Consider the following 17,740-nt stretch of genomic DNA (forward strand, 5'->3'; position numbering starts at 1 on the left):
ATTTAAAAAGTGAAAGTGATTCTGTCTACCATCCCTATCCATATGAACCTGCCACGAGTCACCTTGTAAGAGAGGATGTGACTAATACTCCTTTAGGTAAAAGATGAAAGTCAGGTTGGTTGCAGTGGCTTACGCCTATAATCCCAGCACTTTTGCCAGGAGGCAAAAACATCACTTGAGTCCAGGAATTCAAGACCAACCTGAGCAAAATAGTGAGACCTCATCTCTCCAAAAAAATAAATAAACGAGCACAAGCTATTATTGCACCACTGCATGCTAGCTTGGGTGAGAGAGACCCCATCTCAAAAAAGAAAAAAAAAGATAGATGTAAGTCCATTGTTCTCTGAAAAGAAAATTTGTATTCAATATACACATCAGTGGGATAACTGCTCTATAAAAGAAGTGTTGCAATAGCCCGCTTCCAAAATCTTTTGTCCTTTCATTTTCTAATTAGAAATAAATCTCCTTAAACCTTCTAGCTCACATCATGAAAAAGGCTGGTCTTGATGGGTCTCATCATTACTCAGCAAATTTTGGTAACTTGTGGCTAACTACAAACAATTGAACGTATATATAATTGTACAAGCAAGTAATATATGATTGTTCAAATAATTAGGACTCTGAATATATATCCCATGGAGGACTGTGATGCAATCTTGCTTCCACTCTAAAATTAAGAGGCAAAGGAGTGGGAGGTGAAGTGAAACTTCTTCCTCCATTAACATCTACATTCCCTTGCTCATGAATTCATAGTGTACTTGGAGAAAGTGCTATCCAGCACAGAAATAGCTTCTGACACAAATGGCTACAATGACAGTGTGCATATGCTGCTGACACAGGCTCCAGGCTATTCTAATGTGGCTGCTAAATGCCTCTCCTTTTTCCATTCTTTTCCCATAATCGGCATCTTCTCTAGAGAATCCTCATAGGTTTGGGGTCTTCAGGGCTAAAGGAACTATGAGAAATTCAATCTTACGAAGAACTCACAGGAAGCTTGGCACTAAGTTATTAATGACAAGAACTTTAACATTAAATGAATATTTTAGAAACTATGGCCAATTTTGAAATGTGCTTGAGTTGATATGTTGAATGTAAGACATCTGCAGGTATTCTCTTTACTTGTTTAGAAGGAGCCTGGGGGTGGACAAGAAGGCCTTAATGGAACCAGTCTCCACTAAACAAATGCAAGACAAAACTTTTAAATTTTTAGGAATTTAATCAACTCCTTTTTTATATTCACTTTTTCTTGCCATCAGTCTATGAATGTGGCATGCATTCATGTGATGAGTATTTTTACATTTTAGGGAATAAAATATTAAAGTCCCTTTCAAAAGAAATACACTGAAAGGTCCATGCTACATTGTTAAAAAAAAAAATGTAGCTCCTATGCACTAGATTTACTAACAGACTTTGCTGTATAACCCAGGATCTTGGAGTTCTAGCTGATGACAGGGGTGAATTGGTTTTCTTTTCTTTTTTTAAAAAAGACATTTTAAAAAAACTACTAGTGGGAGATAGACTAAATAGCTTTTTAAAAGGGACTATTCAAACATAATTTGCATTTCTTACACTGACTACCCTGGTTAAGGCACAGCATTTAAGAGAGCTGGTGTTTCAGCCAGTCACAGTGGCTCACACTTGTAATCCCAGCAGTTTGGGAGGCCGAGGCGGACAGATCACCTGAGGTCAAGAGTTCGAGACCAGCCTGGCCAACATAGTGAAACCCCGTCTCTACTGGAAAAAAAAAAACAAAAACAAATGTAGCAAATGCCTATACCAGTTACTCGGGAGGCTGAGGCAGGAGAATCGCTTGAGCCCGGGAAGCAGAGATTGCAATGAGCTGAGATGGTGCCACTGCACTCCAGCCTGGGTGACAGAGTGAGACTCCATCTCAAGAGAAAAAAAAAAGAGCTGGTATTTCAAATATTTCAAGTAAATTCACTTTGTTCTATTCATTTTCTCTTTAAACCTGTAGAGTGAAAAGTGGAACATACAAAAAAGACCAGAGGGCTTCAGGAAAAAAAAAAAAACAAAAAAAACCCCAGAATTTCAGTATATTTATCATATTATTATCTTTTTTCTATTTTATGGGTTAAGTTTTTTATTATGAAAATTTTCAAATATATACAAAAATAGAGACAACAAACAATAAACACCATATAGTCATCATCCAGATTAAAGTTATAAAGATTTTGTCATATTTACTACATTTACATTATTGAAGAATATTAAAGCAAATCATATATACCAAATAATTTTCTTTATTACTTTAGCAAGCACCACTAAAGATTAAAGACATATAGCTATAACACCATTTGAACAACTAACAAAAATAATTCCTTGGTATAATTTAATGTCTAGTCACATTTCCCTGATGTCTTATTTGAATCAGGATACATATTATATGTCAGCATTACATTTGCTTCTTAGGCCTTTTATGCATGTGTTTAATCTAGCACTGACCTGCTCTTTCCTCTCTCCCCCTTTGTTTTTACCTTTCATGCCATATGTTGCAGAAACCTGGTCAGTTATTCTGCAGAAAAACCCACTTTCTGAGTTTGTGCACATGCTACCTTGTGTCATTTGATTTGTGCATCTATCCTTCTGTAATGAAAGTTCGCTTGCTGAGAGGCTTCATTCAAGTGGAGGTCATTTTCTTTTTTTGGAGGGATGGGCAAGAATATTACACAGGGAGTGCTATGTGCTTCCTTTTTATTTTTTTATTTTTTGAGAGAAAGTCTCACTCTGTTGCCCAGGCTAGAGTGCAGTGGCACAATCTTGGCTCACTGCAACCTCTGCCTCCCAGGTTCAAGTGATTCTCATGTCTCGGGTTCCCAAGTAGCTGGGATTACAGGCATGAGCCACCACACCCAGCAAATTTTTGTATTTTTAGTAGAGAGGGGGTTTCACCATGTTGGCCAAGCTGGTCTCAACTCCTGACCTCAAGTAATCCACCCACCTTGGCCTCTCAAAGTGTTGGGATTACAGGCGTGAGCCACAGCACCTGCTGGTTTTCCTACTTTCAATGATGCTAAGATTAATCAGTGTTTCAGGTGGTAACAGACTGATCCTTCCATCGTAAAGCTCTCATCAACATTTTCTCTAATGATTTTACCCATTAATAATCATACCCTAAGTCAATTACATGTTGCAAAATGATGATTAGATTCTATTATTTTTTCATTATCTATTTTCTTTGACATTTATTAGCTTGAATTCTATAAAGAAGAACTTTTCCTTCTAAGTTAAGGCTTTGTGGTTACACATACATGCCTAAAAGAAAGCAGAATAAAGATAATTATTTATTTTGATTGTCAAATATCAGGGTAAGGAGTAACTGACCTAGTTAATTCTAATGGTGACCAAAGAGTGATGACTTTATTTTTTTTTTTCTTTTTGAGATGGAGTCTCGCTCTGTCACCCAGGCTGGAGTGCAGTGGCCGGATCTCAGCTCACTGCAAGCACCGCCTCCTGGGTTCACGCCATTCTCCTGCCTCAGCCTCCTGAGTAGCTGAGACTACAGGCGCCTGCCACCTCGCTCTGCTAGTTTTTTTGTATTTTTTTAGTGGAGAGGGGGTTTCACCATGTTAGCCAGGATGGTCTCGATCTCCTGACCTCGTGATCTGCCCGTCTCGGCCTCCCAAAGTGCTGGGATTACAGGCTTGAGCCACTGCGCCCGGCCAGAGTGATGACTTTTAAACATTTTTTTTGATTTTCTTTTTAGTATCTTTATAATTAATGCATTTAACAATACAGTCAACATATTTAAATCAATTGCATTCAGTATTACATTTTCTCTTTTGATTCTCATCTTGCCTCCAGTTTGGCCAAAGAAAGTCTTTTTAGGTTGATTCCTTTGTCCTTTGGGCACAATCTCATTAGTCTTTGACAGCTACCTTGCCTTCTAAGTGATACGGTTAGGCTTTGTGTCCCCACCCAAATCTCATCTTGATTGTAATCCCCATAATCCCCACGTGTAAAGGGAGAGACCAGATAGAGGTAACAATCATGGTGGCAGTTTCTCCCATGCTGTACTCATGATAGTGAGTTCTCACAAGATCTGATAGTTTTATAAGGGCTCTTCCCCTTCACTTGGCATTGTCCTTCTTGCCACTTTGTGAAGAAGGTGCCTTGCTTCCCCTTCGCCTTCCACCATGATTTTAAGTTTCCTGAGGCCTCCCCATCCACACTGAACTGTGAGTCAATTAAACCTCTTTCCTTCGTAAATTACCCAGTCTCTGGCAGTTCCTTATAGCAGTGTGAAAACAGACGAATACACAAGGGCAAGAAAACATCCCAGGCTCATCTTAAATCGCCTAACCCTAAAACTGGAATCAGGTGTCCCTCCAAAGTTCCCTAGTCATTGTTAGTGTGGAATGGTATTTAGGGATTATAGTCTATATGCTAAGTATGCTCAGTTTTGAGGGGTTGTAGGATAGTTTATATTATTATCCCCAACTCCTAACTCCCTTCTTATTTATTATTGTATGATTTCTAGGGCCTCCTAGCAGGCAGAACACAATTCTCCATCCCAGTTCCATTTTTGGCCACGTGATGTGCTTTGACCAATGGGCATATCTCATGTTAAGTAGAAGCTTGCAGAGCTGTTAAGCTCTGTCCTTTGCTTTTCCCTAGGCCACAAGGACTGTCTGTTCCAAATAGGGCCAATTCCTTCAGCTTGAGTCCTAGAACAGGAAGATCGTAGAGAAGAGACTCAGCAGCTGACCTGGAGCCACCAAAATGGAATACAAGCCAAATATATAATGGATATGGTGGCAAACTACTGAGGTTTCTGAGGTTATCTATTACTTCTTCAAAGCTGATTGATACAGGCTGTGATGTCTTCTGGGCCTTTTTAGTGGACAGATAGGAAAAGTAGCTTTGAAAAGAGGAAAGCATCATGAGTTCAAACTCAATTCAAATAGAACATTTCCAAATCAGATAGAACATTATAGGACCTGTACTTAATTTTTAAAAACTTTATACACATATCTCTTTTTTCCTACACTAAAAATCTTAATTTCTATTTACATTAGTATAATTACTGATTTGTATTTCCTATAATATAATGTAGTGTCAAAATAACAAAATCATTATTTTAAAGTACTAAAGTTTAAAACATATTTGCAGCTATTTTTGTCCTTAACATATATTCTACTGTTTGGTAGAATATTATGTTTTTAGGTTCCGATTGAAATAATTATTTCCTCTGTGTGGTTATATCACTGATTTGATATACAGTAGGTTTATTTCTTTATTTCTTTTTTTTTTTTCTTTTAGAGACAGCATCTTGCTCTTTCACCCACACTACAGTGCAGTAGTGCAATCACAGCTCACTACAGCTTCAATCTCCCAGGACCAAGCAAACCTCCCACCTCAGCCTCCTGAGTGGCTGAGACTACAGGCATGCCGCCAGGCCCAGCTAATTTTTATTTATTTTTCTTTTTTGTAGAGGCATGGCCTTCCTATGTGGCCTAGGTTGGTCTTGAACTCCTAGTCTTAAGCAATCTTCCTGCTTGGGCCTCCCAAAGTATGGGGATTACAGGCGTAAGCCACCATGCCCAGCTCAGTATGTTCATTTATTTCCATTTGTTTTCCGTTTTTAAGGACGGCTGTTTTAGTGAATTTTATTTTTTGAAATAAAACATTTAAAATTTCAAAATGAAATCTATGTAATAAGCTGTATATAGTAAGAGAAGTCTGTTCCATTCCTGTTCTACCTATTGTTAATAGCTTCATTAGTTAGCAGTTTAACCTGCCAGTGTTTCTGTCATACACAAAATGTAGCATGCTGCATTAGATTGTTCTGCATCTTGCTTTTTTCACTTACTATATTTTGGAGATAACAGTATAGAGAGATCACCATTATTCCTTTATATCGCTGCAGTGCCTATCATTGTGTTATTTATTTAGCCAATCACCTATAAATGGGCATTTGTTTTCAATCAATTTTTTTATAATAGTTGTGAAATAAATAACACAATGCATAAAAAAGAAATAACACCATGCATAAAGCATGTCCTGTTTTTGCAACTACAGCTTTAAAATAGGTTCCCAGTAGTGGGGTTGATGGATCAAAGGGCAGATATAGAATTTTTCTACATAGTGCTGAATATGATGGGTCAAAGGGTAAATATACAATTTTTCTACATATTGCTACTCCCTATCAGTTGTATCATCTCACGGCTCCATCAGCAGTATGTGGAATGCCTATTTCCATACAACTTCAATAACAGTATGTGGATGAGTTTATGTGATTTTGCTAAGGGAAGAAGTGCTATCTTTGGGACAATCTAATTTGCACTTTAAGTTATACTGAGAAAAGCTTCATATTTGAAGAACCATTTAAATTTTTCTTCTGGGAACTCTGGGTTTTTTGTGTGCCATTTATAAAATTTTGATGTTTGCATTTTAACTTTTAGGGGCTCCTTTTATATCAGTGATAATACTCCATCAGAGACGTAACTTACAAATATCCGTTCCCAATTAGTCATTTATCTTTGGATTTGTTTAAGGTGTTTTTTCCCATGCAGATACTCATTTGATATACAGTCCAGTTTATAGAAGAACAGACCCATGCTTTATTTTATTTTATTTTTGGTGGGGTGAGGTATGGTTTAATTTATTTACCTACTTACATTTAGATCTCTGATCCATTTGAAATTAATCATCATGGAGAATATCAGGTTCTGATCCATTTTTCCCTCAAATGGCTTCTCATTTGAAACAATATTGATTAAGCATTCTCCATGGTTTCAAATGCTACCATTTTACACACACACATACACACACACAGACACGTGATTTCTAAATAAAGTTGGCATAATTTCTGGAGTTTATATACTCTTCCATTGGTTTGTCTGTCTATTCATGTACCAATCTCACATTATTTTACTTATAGAGCCTTTACAGGACACTGTAATATAGAGCTATAACCACCTCATTTCTGCCCTGTTAGTGTGTTATTGTTTAATGCTCCATTATCTCATTCATTTGATATTTATTCTATGTATTATATGTTTTATGATTAATATGTCGATACAGAAATACATATTATAATTTATAAAAAAATGTCAGGACATATGCTCTTTTAAAAAACGAAGTAGGATATGTAATATAAAAAAGTTTGAAGATCACTGATCTGACGTTTTTCGAACACATCTGTATCTTCAGATAGCTGTCCTGGGTGGCAGTAGCACAGTTGAACTGAGATTCTTATGTGGATCTGATTTTGGCATTTGCCTAATGCCGAATGAGACTCTTGGCCAAGATGATGACTCACCTGGATCCAGGGGTAATTTTTTAAGTGCTAATGAGCAGGTGTCAAGATCCCACAAAATCATTAAAACTGGCAGCTAAAACTGCAGTTACTTTTGCACCAACCTGTATAAATACCTGACAAGAATGCCTAGGAAAATCATCTTTGATTTGGAAATGAAGATCACTTTATCAGGCTCTACAATGGTTGAAGTGTGTCCCTCAGAATCCACACATAGGAAACTGAGTTCCCAGTGGAATGGTGTTGAGAGGTGGTAGGACCTTAAAGAGGTGTTTGGGTCATGAAGACTCTGCCACCCTCACGAAGATATTATTCTCATTCTCATAGGACTGGGTTAATTCTCACACAGGCAAGTGAGTTCTTGTTCTCATGGGACTAGATTAGTAACTGCAAGAGCAGGTTGTTAAAAAGTGAGGCCATCGGCCAGGTGCAATGGCTCACGCCTGTAATCCCAGCACTTTGGGAGGCCGAGGTGGGTGGATCACAAGGTCAGGAGATCGAGACCATCCTGGCTAACACAGTGAAACCCCGTCTCTACTAAAAATACACAAAAATTAGCCGGGCATGGTGGTGGGCACCTGTAGTCCCAGCTACTCAGGAGGCTGAGGCAGGAGAATGGTGTGAACCCGGGAGGTGGAGCTTGCAGTGAGCCGAGATCGCGCCGCCGCACTCCAGCCTGGGTGACAGAGCGAGATTCCATCTCAAAAAAAAAAAAAAAAAAAAAAAAAAAGTGAGGCTATCACTTGTGTTTTTTCTCTTTTGCACATACTCGCTTGCTGCTCCTGCGGGTGCTTCCACAGGTGATGCCATTCACTATGCTCTGATGCAGCATGAGGCCCTTGCCAGAGGTGGCTGCCCAGTGTTGAATTTCCCAGGCTTCAGAACCGTGAGCCAAGTAAACCTCTTTTGTTTATAAATTACCCAGTCTCAGGGGTTCTGTTACAGCAACAGAAATAGACTAAAACAGTCTCTATTGTCTCATCTCTCTTAATAAACTTTTGCTCATTATGGGATATAGATTGCTATTATATCAATTGAGTAACAAAGAGATTGGGCCATGAGGGGAAAGTTTGGAGATACCCTGCTCCAGAGTAGAACTTTTACAACTAACATGCTGATATGGTTTGGGTGTGTCCCCACCCAAATCTCATCTTGAATTGTAGTTCCCATAATCCCCACATGTTGTGGGAGAGACCTGGTGGGAGGTAATTGAATCATGGGGGTGGTTACCTCCATGCTTTTCTCATGATAGTGAGTGAGTTCTCATGAGATGCGACGATTTGATAAAGGGCTTTTCCCCCTTTTGCTCAGCACTTCTCCTTCCGGCCATGATGTGAAGAAGGATGTGTTTGCTTCCTGCTTCTGCCATGATTGTAGGTTTCCTGAGGCCTCCCAGCCATGTGGAACTGTGAGTCAATTAAACCTCTTTCCTTTGTAAATGACCCAGTCTGGGGCAGTCCTTTATAGCAGCATGAAAACAGACTAATACATGTGCTTTGTTCTATTCTAGATTAAGCAACTTTTGAGGAGTGTATTGTTTGACTCATCTGAGTTTTTAATCAATGCTTACTAATTCAAGAGGAACTTATGTGCTTTTAGGATATAAGGAGGCATCAGGAAATCTGGAAAATTTCCTAAAATCCTATAAGGCAGACCAGTCTCTATATTTCCTTGTATCTCTAGGGAGGCCACTGTTAAAAAGAGGAGGAGAGAGTTTTAGGAGCAGAAATATTATGCATTCATTTGGGACTATTAATTGTACATATGTCTTGAGGTTTTTATTACTAAAATGTTATATAATTTTATGAAGCTACAAAACAAATAAGCATTAAATTCCAGCTTATATAATTCTATTTAATCAAGTATTAAATGTGCCACGCAGTACTCTAGGTACTAAGGACCCAAAGATGTGTTGTCTCTGCCCCAACAAGCTCACACTACAGAGAGTGGAAAAATTATAAAAGTACAACTTAGTAAGTGCCATAGGAGAATCAAGAATATACCAAAAACACCAGAGTATAATATACAGTAGACATCAACTTTGAGGAATCGGTGAGTTGGAAAGAATTAGGAGAAGGCGCAAGGAATTTTGGAGTTAGACCTTCAGGGAGAAATTGCTTTTGGCCACATGAGGAACAATAGCAACAACAACACAGACGAATGAAGGTTGGGAAGAAGTACTGTATCGAGATAAAATGGCATAGATGTTCACTTGTTTATACCCCCCCCCCCCCACACTCACACAAACACACGGCACAAAAGAACCTGACTTGTTCTGGATCCAAAAGCACTAACTATATGGACCGTACAATAATCTCATGTCTCCAATATGCTTAGGTACAATTTTAGTGTTTTATGACATAGATGGCTGTATGTTTTGGTTATTGGACAAATGGATACTTGAGTTTTTGTTTATTCCATTGTATCAGTTCTGCTTCTGATCAAAATCCATTCCTATTTGAAAATGCATCTAGTGAATTTTTTTTTTTTTTGTGACAGAATCTTGCCGTTGCCCAGGCTGGAGTGCAATGGCTCAATCTTGGCTCATTGCAACCTCCACCTCCCACGTTCAAGTGATTCTCACACCTCAGCCTCCCTAGTAGTTGGAACTACAGGTGCACGCCACCACGCCCAGCTAATTTTTCTACTTTTAGTAGAGACAGGGTTTCACCATGTTGGCTGGGCTGGTTTCAAACTCCTGACCTCAGGCCTCCCAAAGTGTTGGGATTACAGGCGTGAGCCACGGTGCCCAGCCCTCTAATGCATTTTTTAAAAACATAAACACCATTCTGTCTTTTCAAATTTAGCACTTGCCCAGAAGTTTCACATGTTCCCTTTTTATTTGTGGTCATTATTGCTTCTTTGGTCTCCTTTAAAAATAGCACCCATTTGCACTTGTCTGCGAATCTTAGCTGGTGCTAGTGTCTCTGTCCTCTCTGGGTTTACACACGTTCTCCTTTGGACTTTTTAACTGGATCTTGGTTGGAATTTTTCCCTTTTCATATTTGGTTACTGGTTTGGAAGTTTATTTCCCTCTGTTTTACTAATCACTTTGTTTCATTATTTTTGGTGGTTCTAGTTAGAAAATAGCTCCCACTGCATTTTGACACAACAATTTTAAAGGCTTCTATAAGATGTTATCTTGAGTCCTGCTTGTAGACTGAACTTTAGGTTGTAGCTTAATTACTAACATAAATAACTTTTTGGAGCAAGGTGCACAACACTATATATAATATGATTTGATTTTCTGGAAGGTATACAGCAGTAAGCATAATAAATTGTGATATTTATTTCTAAAGAAATTATAAGAGTATGCTTATATATATTGGAACTATTTATTTTCTAATTTCTTGAAACCGTATGCAGGAAACTTAAGGATGGGCTATCTGAGAGGCATAGGAGTTAGGAAGCCTGGAAAGGAGACTTATTTCTTGTTTTATAAACTTGCTGCTCTGTTTGAATTTACCCTAAGCATATCTTATTCTTAGTTAGACATATAAGAAAATGTGTTTAACAATTAATTCATTTTTATCTTTGGTTTTGTCCATAGTATGTATTTAGCAAGTTTCACAATGTGAAGAAAGTGAAGAGTAAAAACAGCGGGTGACTGCATTGACAAAATGAAAGCAACCAAATTGGATAAACCTAGCATAAAGAAGACAGACCAGGTTATGCATTTTTACTCCTTACAAATATAAAGACAAGCCCGTCCTAAATTATCCCAGTAGAAAATTTCAACAACTACAACAAAACAGAAAACCCAACAAAACAAATAAAAATTTGATGCTGATGACATGCGATAAAGAAAAGCAGAGCTCTCCAGTAAAAAACAAAATTCCTGTCTGTTAAGTTTACAAGGATTCTTCCTTAGGACTTTCTGAGCCAAGACAATGGACAGCTAAGAGGGCAGCTCTTGAAATACTTTCACAGGATTTGCTTCTCTGCTCATAAAAATGTAGGAACAATTCAAACTGGAGAGCATTTCCTACCTATTCACTGGCCTAAAGATTCATAGAGTAGGGTTTTGTGTTCCTGTCAGCAGGCATTTACTTGAGCACACAGCCATCCATCCTCTCTCTCTCTTTCCCCCCACACCCCATGCATGCATACACTCATACCCTTTGGAACATAGAAGGCCACTCTTCTGAACATCAAATCCAGTAAAATGACCATTCTAAGGATGACAACTCAGGGAAACTCTGGAAACACTGGAAACAAATACTGAAAATAAACTTACGTGTGGGAAAGAGAATAACATTGAAACAAGGTCTATATAGTAACCAAAAGAGCTACTGTTTCATGTTTATAGGTTGGGAACTGAACAGAAAGTTGAAAATGCAGCATACATGATTTTTAAAAATGTCCTTAAAAACCAAAGAGCCATTTAAAAAAAAAATTCCTGATCAGATTTAATTAACTACATTTCAAATGCAGTCACGCACCACATAATGACATTTTGGCCAACAATGAACCATATCAGTGGTCCCACAGATTATAATGGAGCTGAAAAATTCTTATTATCTAGAGATGCTATAACACCTGTACTGCTGTAACACAAGAACTTTATTGTTTTATAAATTTAGTGTAGCCTAAGTGTACAGTGTTGATAAAGTCTACAGTAGTATACAGTAACGTCCCAGGCCTTCACCTTCACTCATTACTCACTCACTGACTCACTCAGAGCAACTTGCAGTCCTACAAGCTCCATTCATGGTATGTGCCTATACAGGTGTACCATTGATCTTTTATGCTGTTTTTACTGTACCTTTTCCATGTTTAGATATGTTTAGGTATTGCCTACAGTATCCAGTATAGTAACATGCTGTATAGGTTTGTAGCTTAGGAGCAACAGGCTATACCATATAGCCTTGGTGTGCAGCAGGCTCTACCACAGAATGTAAGTACACTCTATGATGTTCACACAATAACAAAATCACCTAACGACACATTTCTCAGAACATATCACATCACTAGGTGACAGCTGTAAAAAGCAATTGTCAGTGGTTAAATGTGTATGTGTAATTATGTGAGTATATTTACCGATAAACTGTATAAAATAAGTACTTACATAAGCAATTGCCTGGACTACTCCAATAACTTCTAACTGGTTTCCCCAGTTTGACTCCCCCCACCCCAATCCTTCCATTCACCATACTCCATCCAATGCATTCTCTTTAAAATGCAAATCAAACTGATACTCAATGTCAAAAGGCTTCAATGGCTTCTCCAGTTTACTAAGTGTGCTATACATGTAATTCTTCCTAAATCTCTATGAGGTAAGCACTCTTACTGGGATTATCACCAACACTGATGAGTAAACTGACATATATACAGGTGTTAACCTGTATAAGATCACACAGCTGGTAAGAGCACAGAGTGCAACATTGGAGTGCATGTTCTTTACTACCATACTATGCAATTTGAAAAACAACTCATAAAAAATATAGCTTTAGGCTGGGTGCGGTGGCTAACGACTGTAATCCCAGTACTTTGGGAGGCTGAGGCAGGAAGATCATCTGAGGTCAGGAGATCAAGACCAGCCTGGCCAACATGGCGAAACCCAGTCTCTACTAAAAATACAAAAGTTAGCTAGGCGTGGTGGTGGGCGCCTGTAATCCCAGCTACTCAGGATGCTGAGGCTGGAGAATTGCTTGAATCTGGCAGGTGGAGGTTGTGGTGAGCTGAGATTGTACCTCTGCACTCCAGCCTGGGTGACAGAACGAGATTCTATCTCAAATAAAACAAACAAACAAACAAAACTAAAAAACCAACCAGCTTTATATCACTATGAGCTATACTTTAAAAGTTATGGTGACTTCACAGAATCTAGAATATTCTTGGCTACAACACTGCAAACACTGTTTTGGCTGCTGTGAGAGACAGAATAATAGCCCCACAAAGATGTCCACATCCTACTCCCCAGAACTATAAATATCTTACTTTACATGGTAAATAGGAATTGAAGTTGTAGATGGATGAAAGTTGCTAACCAGCTGACTTTGAAATGGGTAAATTATCCAGAGTTACTCAGGTGACCCCAAGGTCAGGTGAGACAAGGGTCCTGATGAGTGGAAGGAAGCAGAAGACAGAGAACTAGAGAGATGGCAGCCTGGCATCACACGCTTAGAAGCTGGTGGGACAGAGCTGTGAATGGGGAGCCTCCAGAAGCTGGAAAAGCCATGGAAACAGATTCTGCTCTAGAACCTCCAGAAGGAATGTTCTACGCCGATACCTTGATTTTGTTTTATTTTATTTATGTATTTATGTACTTATTTATTTTTTGAGATGGAGTCTTGCACTGTTGCCCAGGCTGGAGTGCAGTGGCGTGATCTCGGCTCACTGCAAGCTCCGCCTCCTGGGTTCACACCATTCTCCTGCCTCAGCCTCCTGAGTAGCTGGGACTACAGGTGCCTGCCACCATGCCCAGCTAATTTTTTGTACTTTTAGTAGAGAGGGGGTTTCACCGTGTTAGCCAGGATGGTCTCGATCTCCTGACCTTCTGGTCCGCCTGCCTTGGCCTCCCAAAGTGCTGAGATTACAGGCATGAGCCACCACGCCCGGCCAATACCTTGATTTTAGCCCAGTGAGACCTGTTTCAGACTTCTGACCTCTAGAACTTTAAGACAATACATTTGTATTGTTTTGTTTGTGGTCATATGTTTCACAGCCATAGAAAAGTAATGCGGCTGGATTGCTTTTTCTGAGTTCTAGCCTTGTTAACACTAATACCGTCCAAGAAAACAGCCCCTGGTTTTAAGTTTTCTTTTGCTGCTTTTGCCAAAGGAAGCACCTGACCCATGTTCTGATTCCCCTTTTCCATCCTCACTATCATCTTCCTCAAAACATCAGTCTAGCTATAGGGGTATACTGGAGTATTGACTCAGCAGTGTTATTACTATATTGCGTGGAATGAAAAAATATTATTTTAAGTAATGGCCTTTATAGCTTCCTGATGGTCTGACTTCAATAAAGCTAGCAGCTCTTACCTCTGTATTCTAATACATCTTCTCTACGGAGAAGGCCCACAGGAGGAAACCAATGCAATGGAAACCATGGGTGGTGAACATCCGTAAGCTCCTCTGGGCTCCTCTCATTAAACTGCGCATGTGGGAGGATATATGAGTGTTCTCGGTTGTAGCGAAGTCACTGTGCTCAGGCTGAAGTTTTTGTTTTTGACTTCATTCTTTTTAATATAATTTCTTTCATAGTCTTGAAATGGTTGTTAAATCCACCTACAAGCCCATTTTAACGTTTCTGTTCATCAGATAATTGAGACTATGCCAGCATGGAACCACTTCTCCCCAGCAAATTGATTATGACAGTTGCTTCTTAACAATAGATACAGAGGGCAGAATTTTCCTAGTACCAGTTCCCTGGAGTGCTGCTTTGGGTCAGTTCTGGCAAAAAGGCAGCACCTTGTGCTTTTACAAAAGATTCAGACCTCTCTCTCCTACCACAATCTTTATCAGTTGATGAGAGATTAGACTCAGGCTAAGCGCCTGGATCAGGTCCCAGTCCAGATCTGAGGACCAGCTGCTACTGGCTAGGTAGATCATTCACAATCAGTTCCTTGGCTCTGAGAGACCCCAAAAGGTATGACAACACCCCCACCAAACACGGAATACTCATTCCTATTATTTTTTGAGATATCAGCTTAAATGATGCCTCAGAGAAATCTGACACCCCACCTACTTAAGATGAAGTTAGAGCTTCATGATTTATATTGCAATCAGTTCAATCTATACACTTCTTTTACCTACCCTACCTCATCCCCATTCCATCTGCTATGGTTTATGTCCCCCCACATTCATATGTTGAAATCTAATCATCAATGTGATGGTATTAGGAGTTGAAGGCTTTGGACTGTGATCTGGTCATGAGAACAAGTGCCCCTACAAACAGACGTCAGAGCTGCCTTGCCTCGTCCACCATGGGAGGTCACCCTGAGAAGGCTCCATCTATGAACCAGAAAGTGGGCCCTTGCCTGATACTGAATTTGCTGGTATCTTGAATGTGAACTTCTCAGCCTCCAGAGTTGTGAGAAATAAATGTTGTTTATAAGCTACTCAGTTTATGGTATTTTATTACAGCAGCCTGAATGGACTAAGACACCACAGAATCAACAGGCATATATTTATACCTACTATTAACCAGGAACTTCACTCAGCACTGGACATATAGTGGTGAGCAAACATCAAGAAATTCTTTTCCTAATGGAGTGGGAAAGAAAAATGTAATTAAACTAAACACACACAAATGTCCATGTATCAACAGTGATACTGACATCATCATTTAAATAACAAGAACAGCATCAAAAAAGCAATCCTTCAGACTACTGAGAAAGATATAAAGAATGCTCATAAACAACAGGAAAAAAAGGAAGGAAGGGAGGAAGCATGATATTGTATATGAGAGGAGTGACCAAAAGAGTGGCACAGTTACATCTGGGAAGAATATTAAGAAGATGAATCTGTAACAACAGTATTAGAAATCCACTAAGTCTTTAATAAATAAAATAGTATTGAATTATAACCCAAAGTATAAAACAAATATGTATCAGCCCATACTGATAGAAAAACACACGATTAAATAAATGAAGGGAAGAGAGAGACACATCTCCCATGCAGAAGAGCTCCAAATAATTTATGAAGATACTCCGCCTGCAAGGAGATGGAGCATAACTCTCCTTTCTGAAGAAGTGTGGGTTGCATGTAGTGACTTCCTTCCAAAAAATCTAGTATGGAAATGAAGATAAAAGGGTAGGTAATCTGTGGAGAAAGCTGGTATGCACTACATTATGAGTAGGATTACAGGCGATCAAGGTTCACATCAACAGCAGTAAGTCATGTGTACAGTATGTTCCCTGGAGATAATGTGATGAAAATGTCCCTTTACCTAGGTCCCTTACCACTTTCTGATCTTCCACCAAAAACCCTATAACCCCAGACTAGTTATGAGAAACATGTCAGAGAAACACCAGTTGGCAGTTGTTGTACCAGATACTTGACCAGTACTTCTCAAACCCATTATAGCAAGAGAAAACAAGGGAAGCCTGAGAAACTGTTACAACCAAGAAGAACCTAAGGAATCATGACAACTAAATGTAATATGGTAACCTGGATGGCATCCTGGAATAGAAAAGGCATTAGGTAAGAATGAAGGAAATTTGAATAAAGTGTACCATACTAATGTAAGATATTAACAATACGGGAAACTGGGTGTGGAGTATATGAGAACTCTCTATACTAGTTTTGGAATTTTTATCTAAATCCAAATGTTCTAAAATTGTTTTAAACATAAAAAAAACCCACACACAAATAAAACACTCTTGCAATGCCAGATCTTTTGGTGTCTCAGGAACAATATAGAAAAGTCCCCGCAACACTTCCAAATTTATCCCCGTAGGAATCAAGTTTAGCAGAGCAAATGTGTTATATTTACCTAAAGCTTGAAGAGGTCACTCAGCCCCATTCATTTATGCTTTTGCTTGCCTCTTGGTTGTTTCTCCATTACGATTTCAAACTTGGGGTGTATTGTTTCTATGTTGGTGAGTCAATAGGAATAGCAGAGCAGAAACGATTTTCTGTTTTTAATTAGTGACAATTCTACACTAACAGGCACACTCTTTTCTATTTGAAATTTAGGATTTCAGCAGAATACATAACTTTCTCAGTTGTTTTGTTACAATTTGTCCAACCTACCTCTCTGTTGCCTTTTAGCATGAGTGCATTTTTTTCTTCTGTGTGTTCCGTATAATACCAACTGATATTTCAAAATTGCACAAGGGTTTCATTGTGAAACTTTGGCTTTCTGGTTTGACTTTATATAATATTGGTCAGCACATGTCCCTTCCCTGAGACAATGTGCACCTTCCTCCTCCACAAAGGGACGTGCTCACATCACTTGAGCTGTGCGATGATCATTTGGGCAGCGAGGGCGTGAGAAAATATCATTGTATTGTGGTCCTAGACACTCATTCCGCAGGTTAAGTATTATAAGTATTACTTTACCGGAACAAGAATAGCAATAGTAACTCATTTTACAAAAGAAAGAAAGAGAGACAGACAGACAGAAAGAAAGAAAGAAAGAAAGAAAGAAAGAAAGAAAGAAAGAAAGAAAGAAAGAAGAAAAGAAAGAAAGAAAGAAAGAAAGAAGAAAAGAAAAGAAAAGAGAAAAGAAAGGAAGGAAGGGAAAAAAGCAAAACAAAAAAGGTAGGAGAAAAAAGAAAAAGCAAAAGTCAAACTGCATTGCTTAAGGTCTATTGTAATTTCCTCCATTTTCCTAAAAAGTTAACGCGAAGAAAAAAAATAACGGCAACGTTCCCAGGATTTTAAATCTCATGAGCCCAGAATCCGTGACAATCCTGTTTAAAATCATCCGGCGAAATTGGCTTTGGGACGTCTCCCCAGCTACTGGATCATGTGGCTTTTGAATCTTTCTAACAATCGTCCCGTTGGATGT

General features: G+C 38.8%; 1 protein-coding gene and 1 long non-coding RNA gene across 2 annotated transcripts in view; one reads left to right on the plus strand and one right to left on the minus strand.

Annotated features, from left to right (window-relative positions):
• Positions 1–17,740, minus strand: part of JAM2 (junctional adhesion molecule 2) — a 78,827-nt gene that overhangs the window by 60,298 nt on the left and 789 nt on the right. The window lies entirely within an intron of this gene.
• LOC135970025 (uncharacterized) lies at positions 8,079–12,355 on the plus strand. The gene is made up of 3 exons (XR_010585417.2): positions 8,079–8,174; positions 8,591–8,687; positions 10,830–12,355. It is a non-coding gene; the product is annotated as an uncharacterized lncRNA (long non-coding RNA).

The sequence above is a fragment of the Macaca fascicularis genome, chromosome 3, assembly GCF_037993035.2.
Source record: "Macaca fascicularis isolate 582-1 chromosome 3, T2T-MFA8v1.1".
Lineage (NCBI taxonomy): Eukaryota > Metazoa > Chordata > Mammalia > Primates > Cercopithecidae > Macaca > Macaca fascicularis.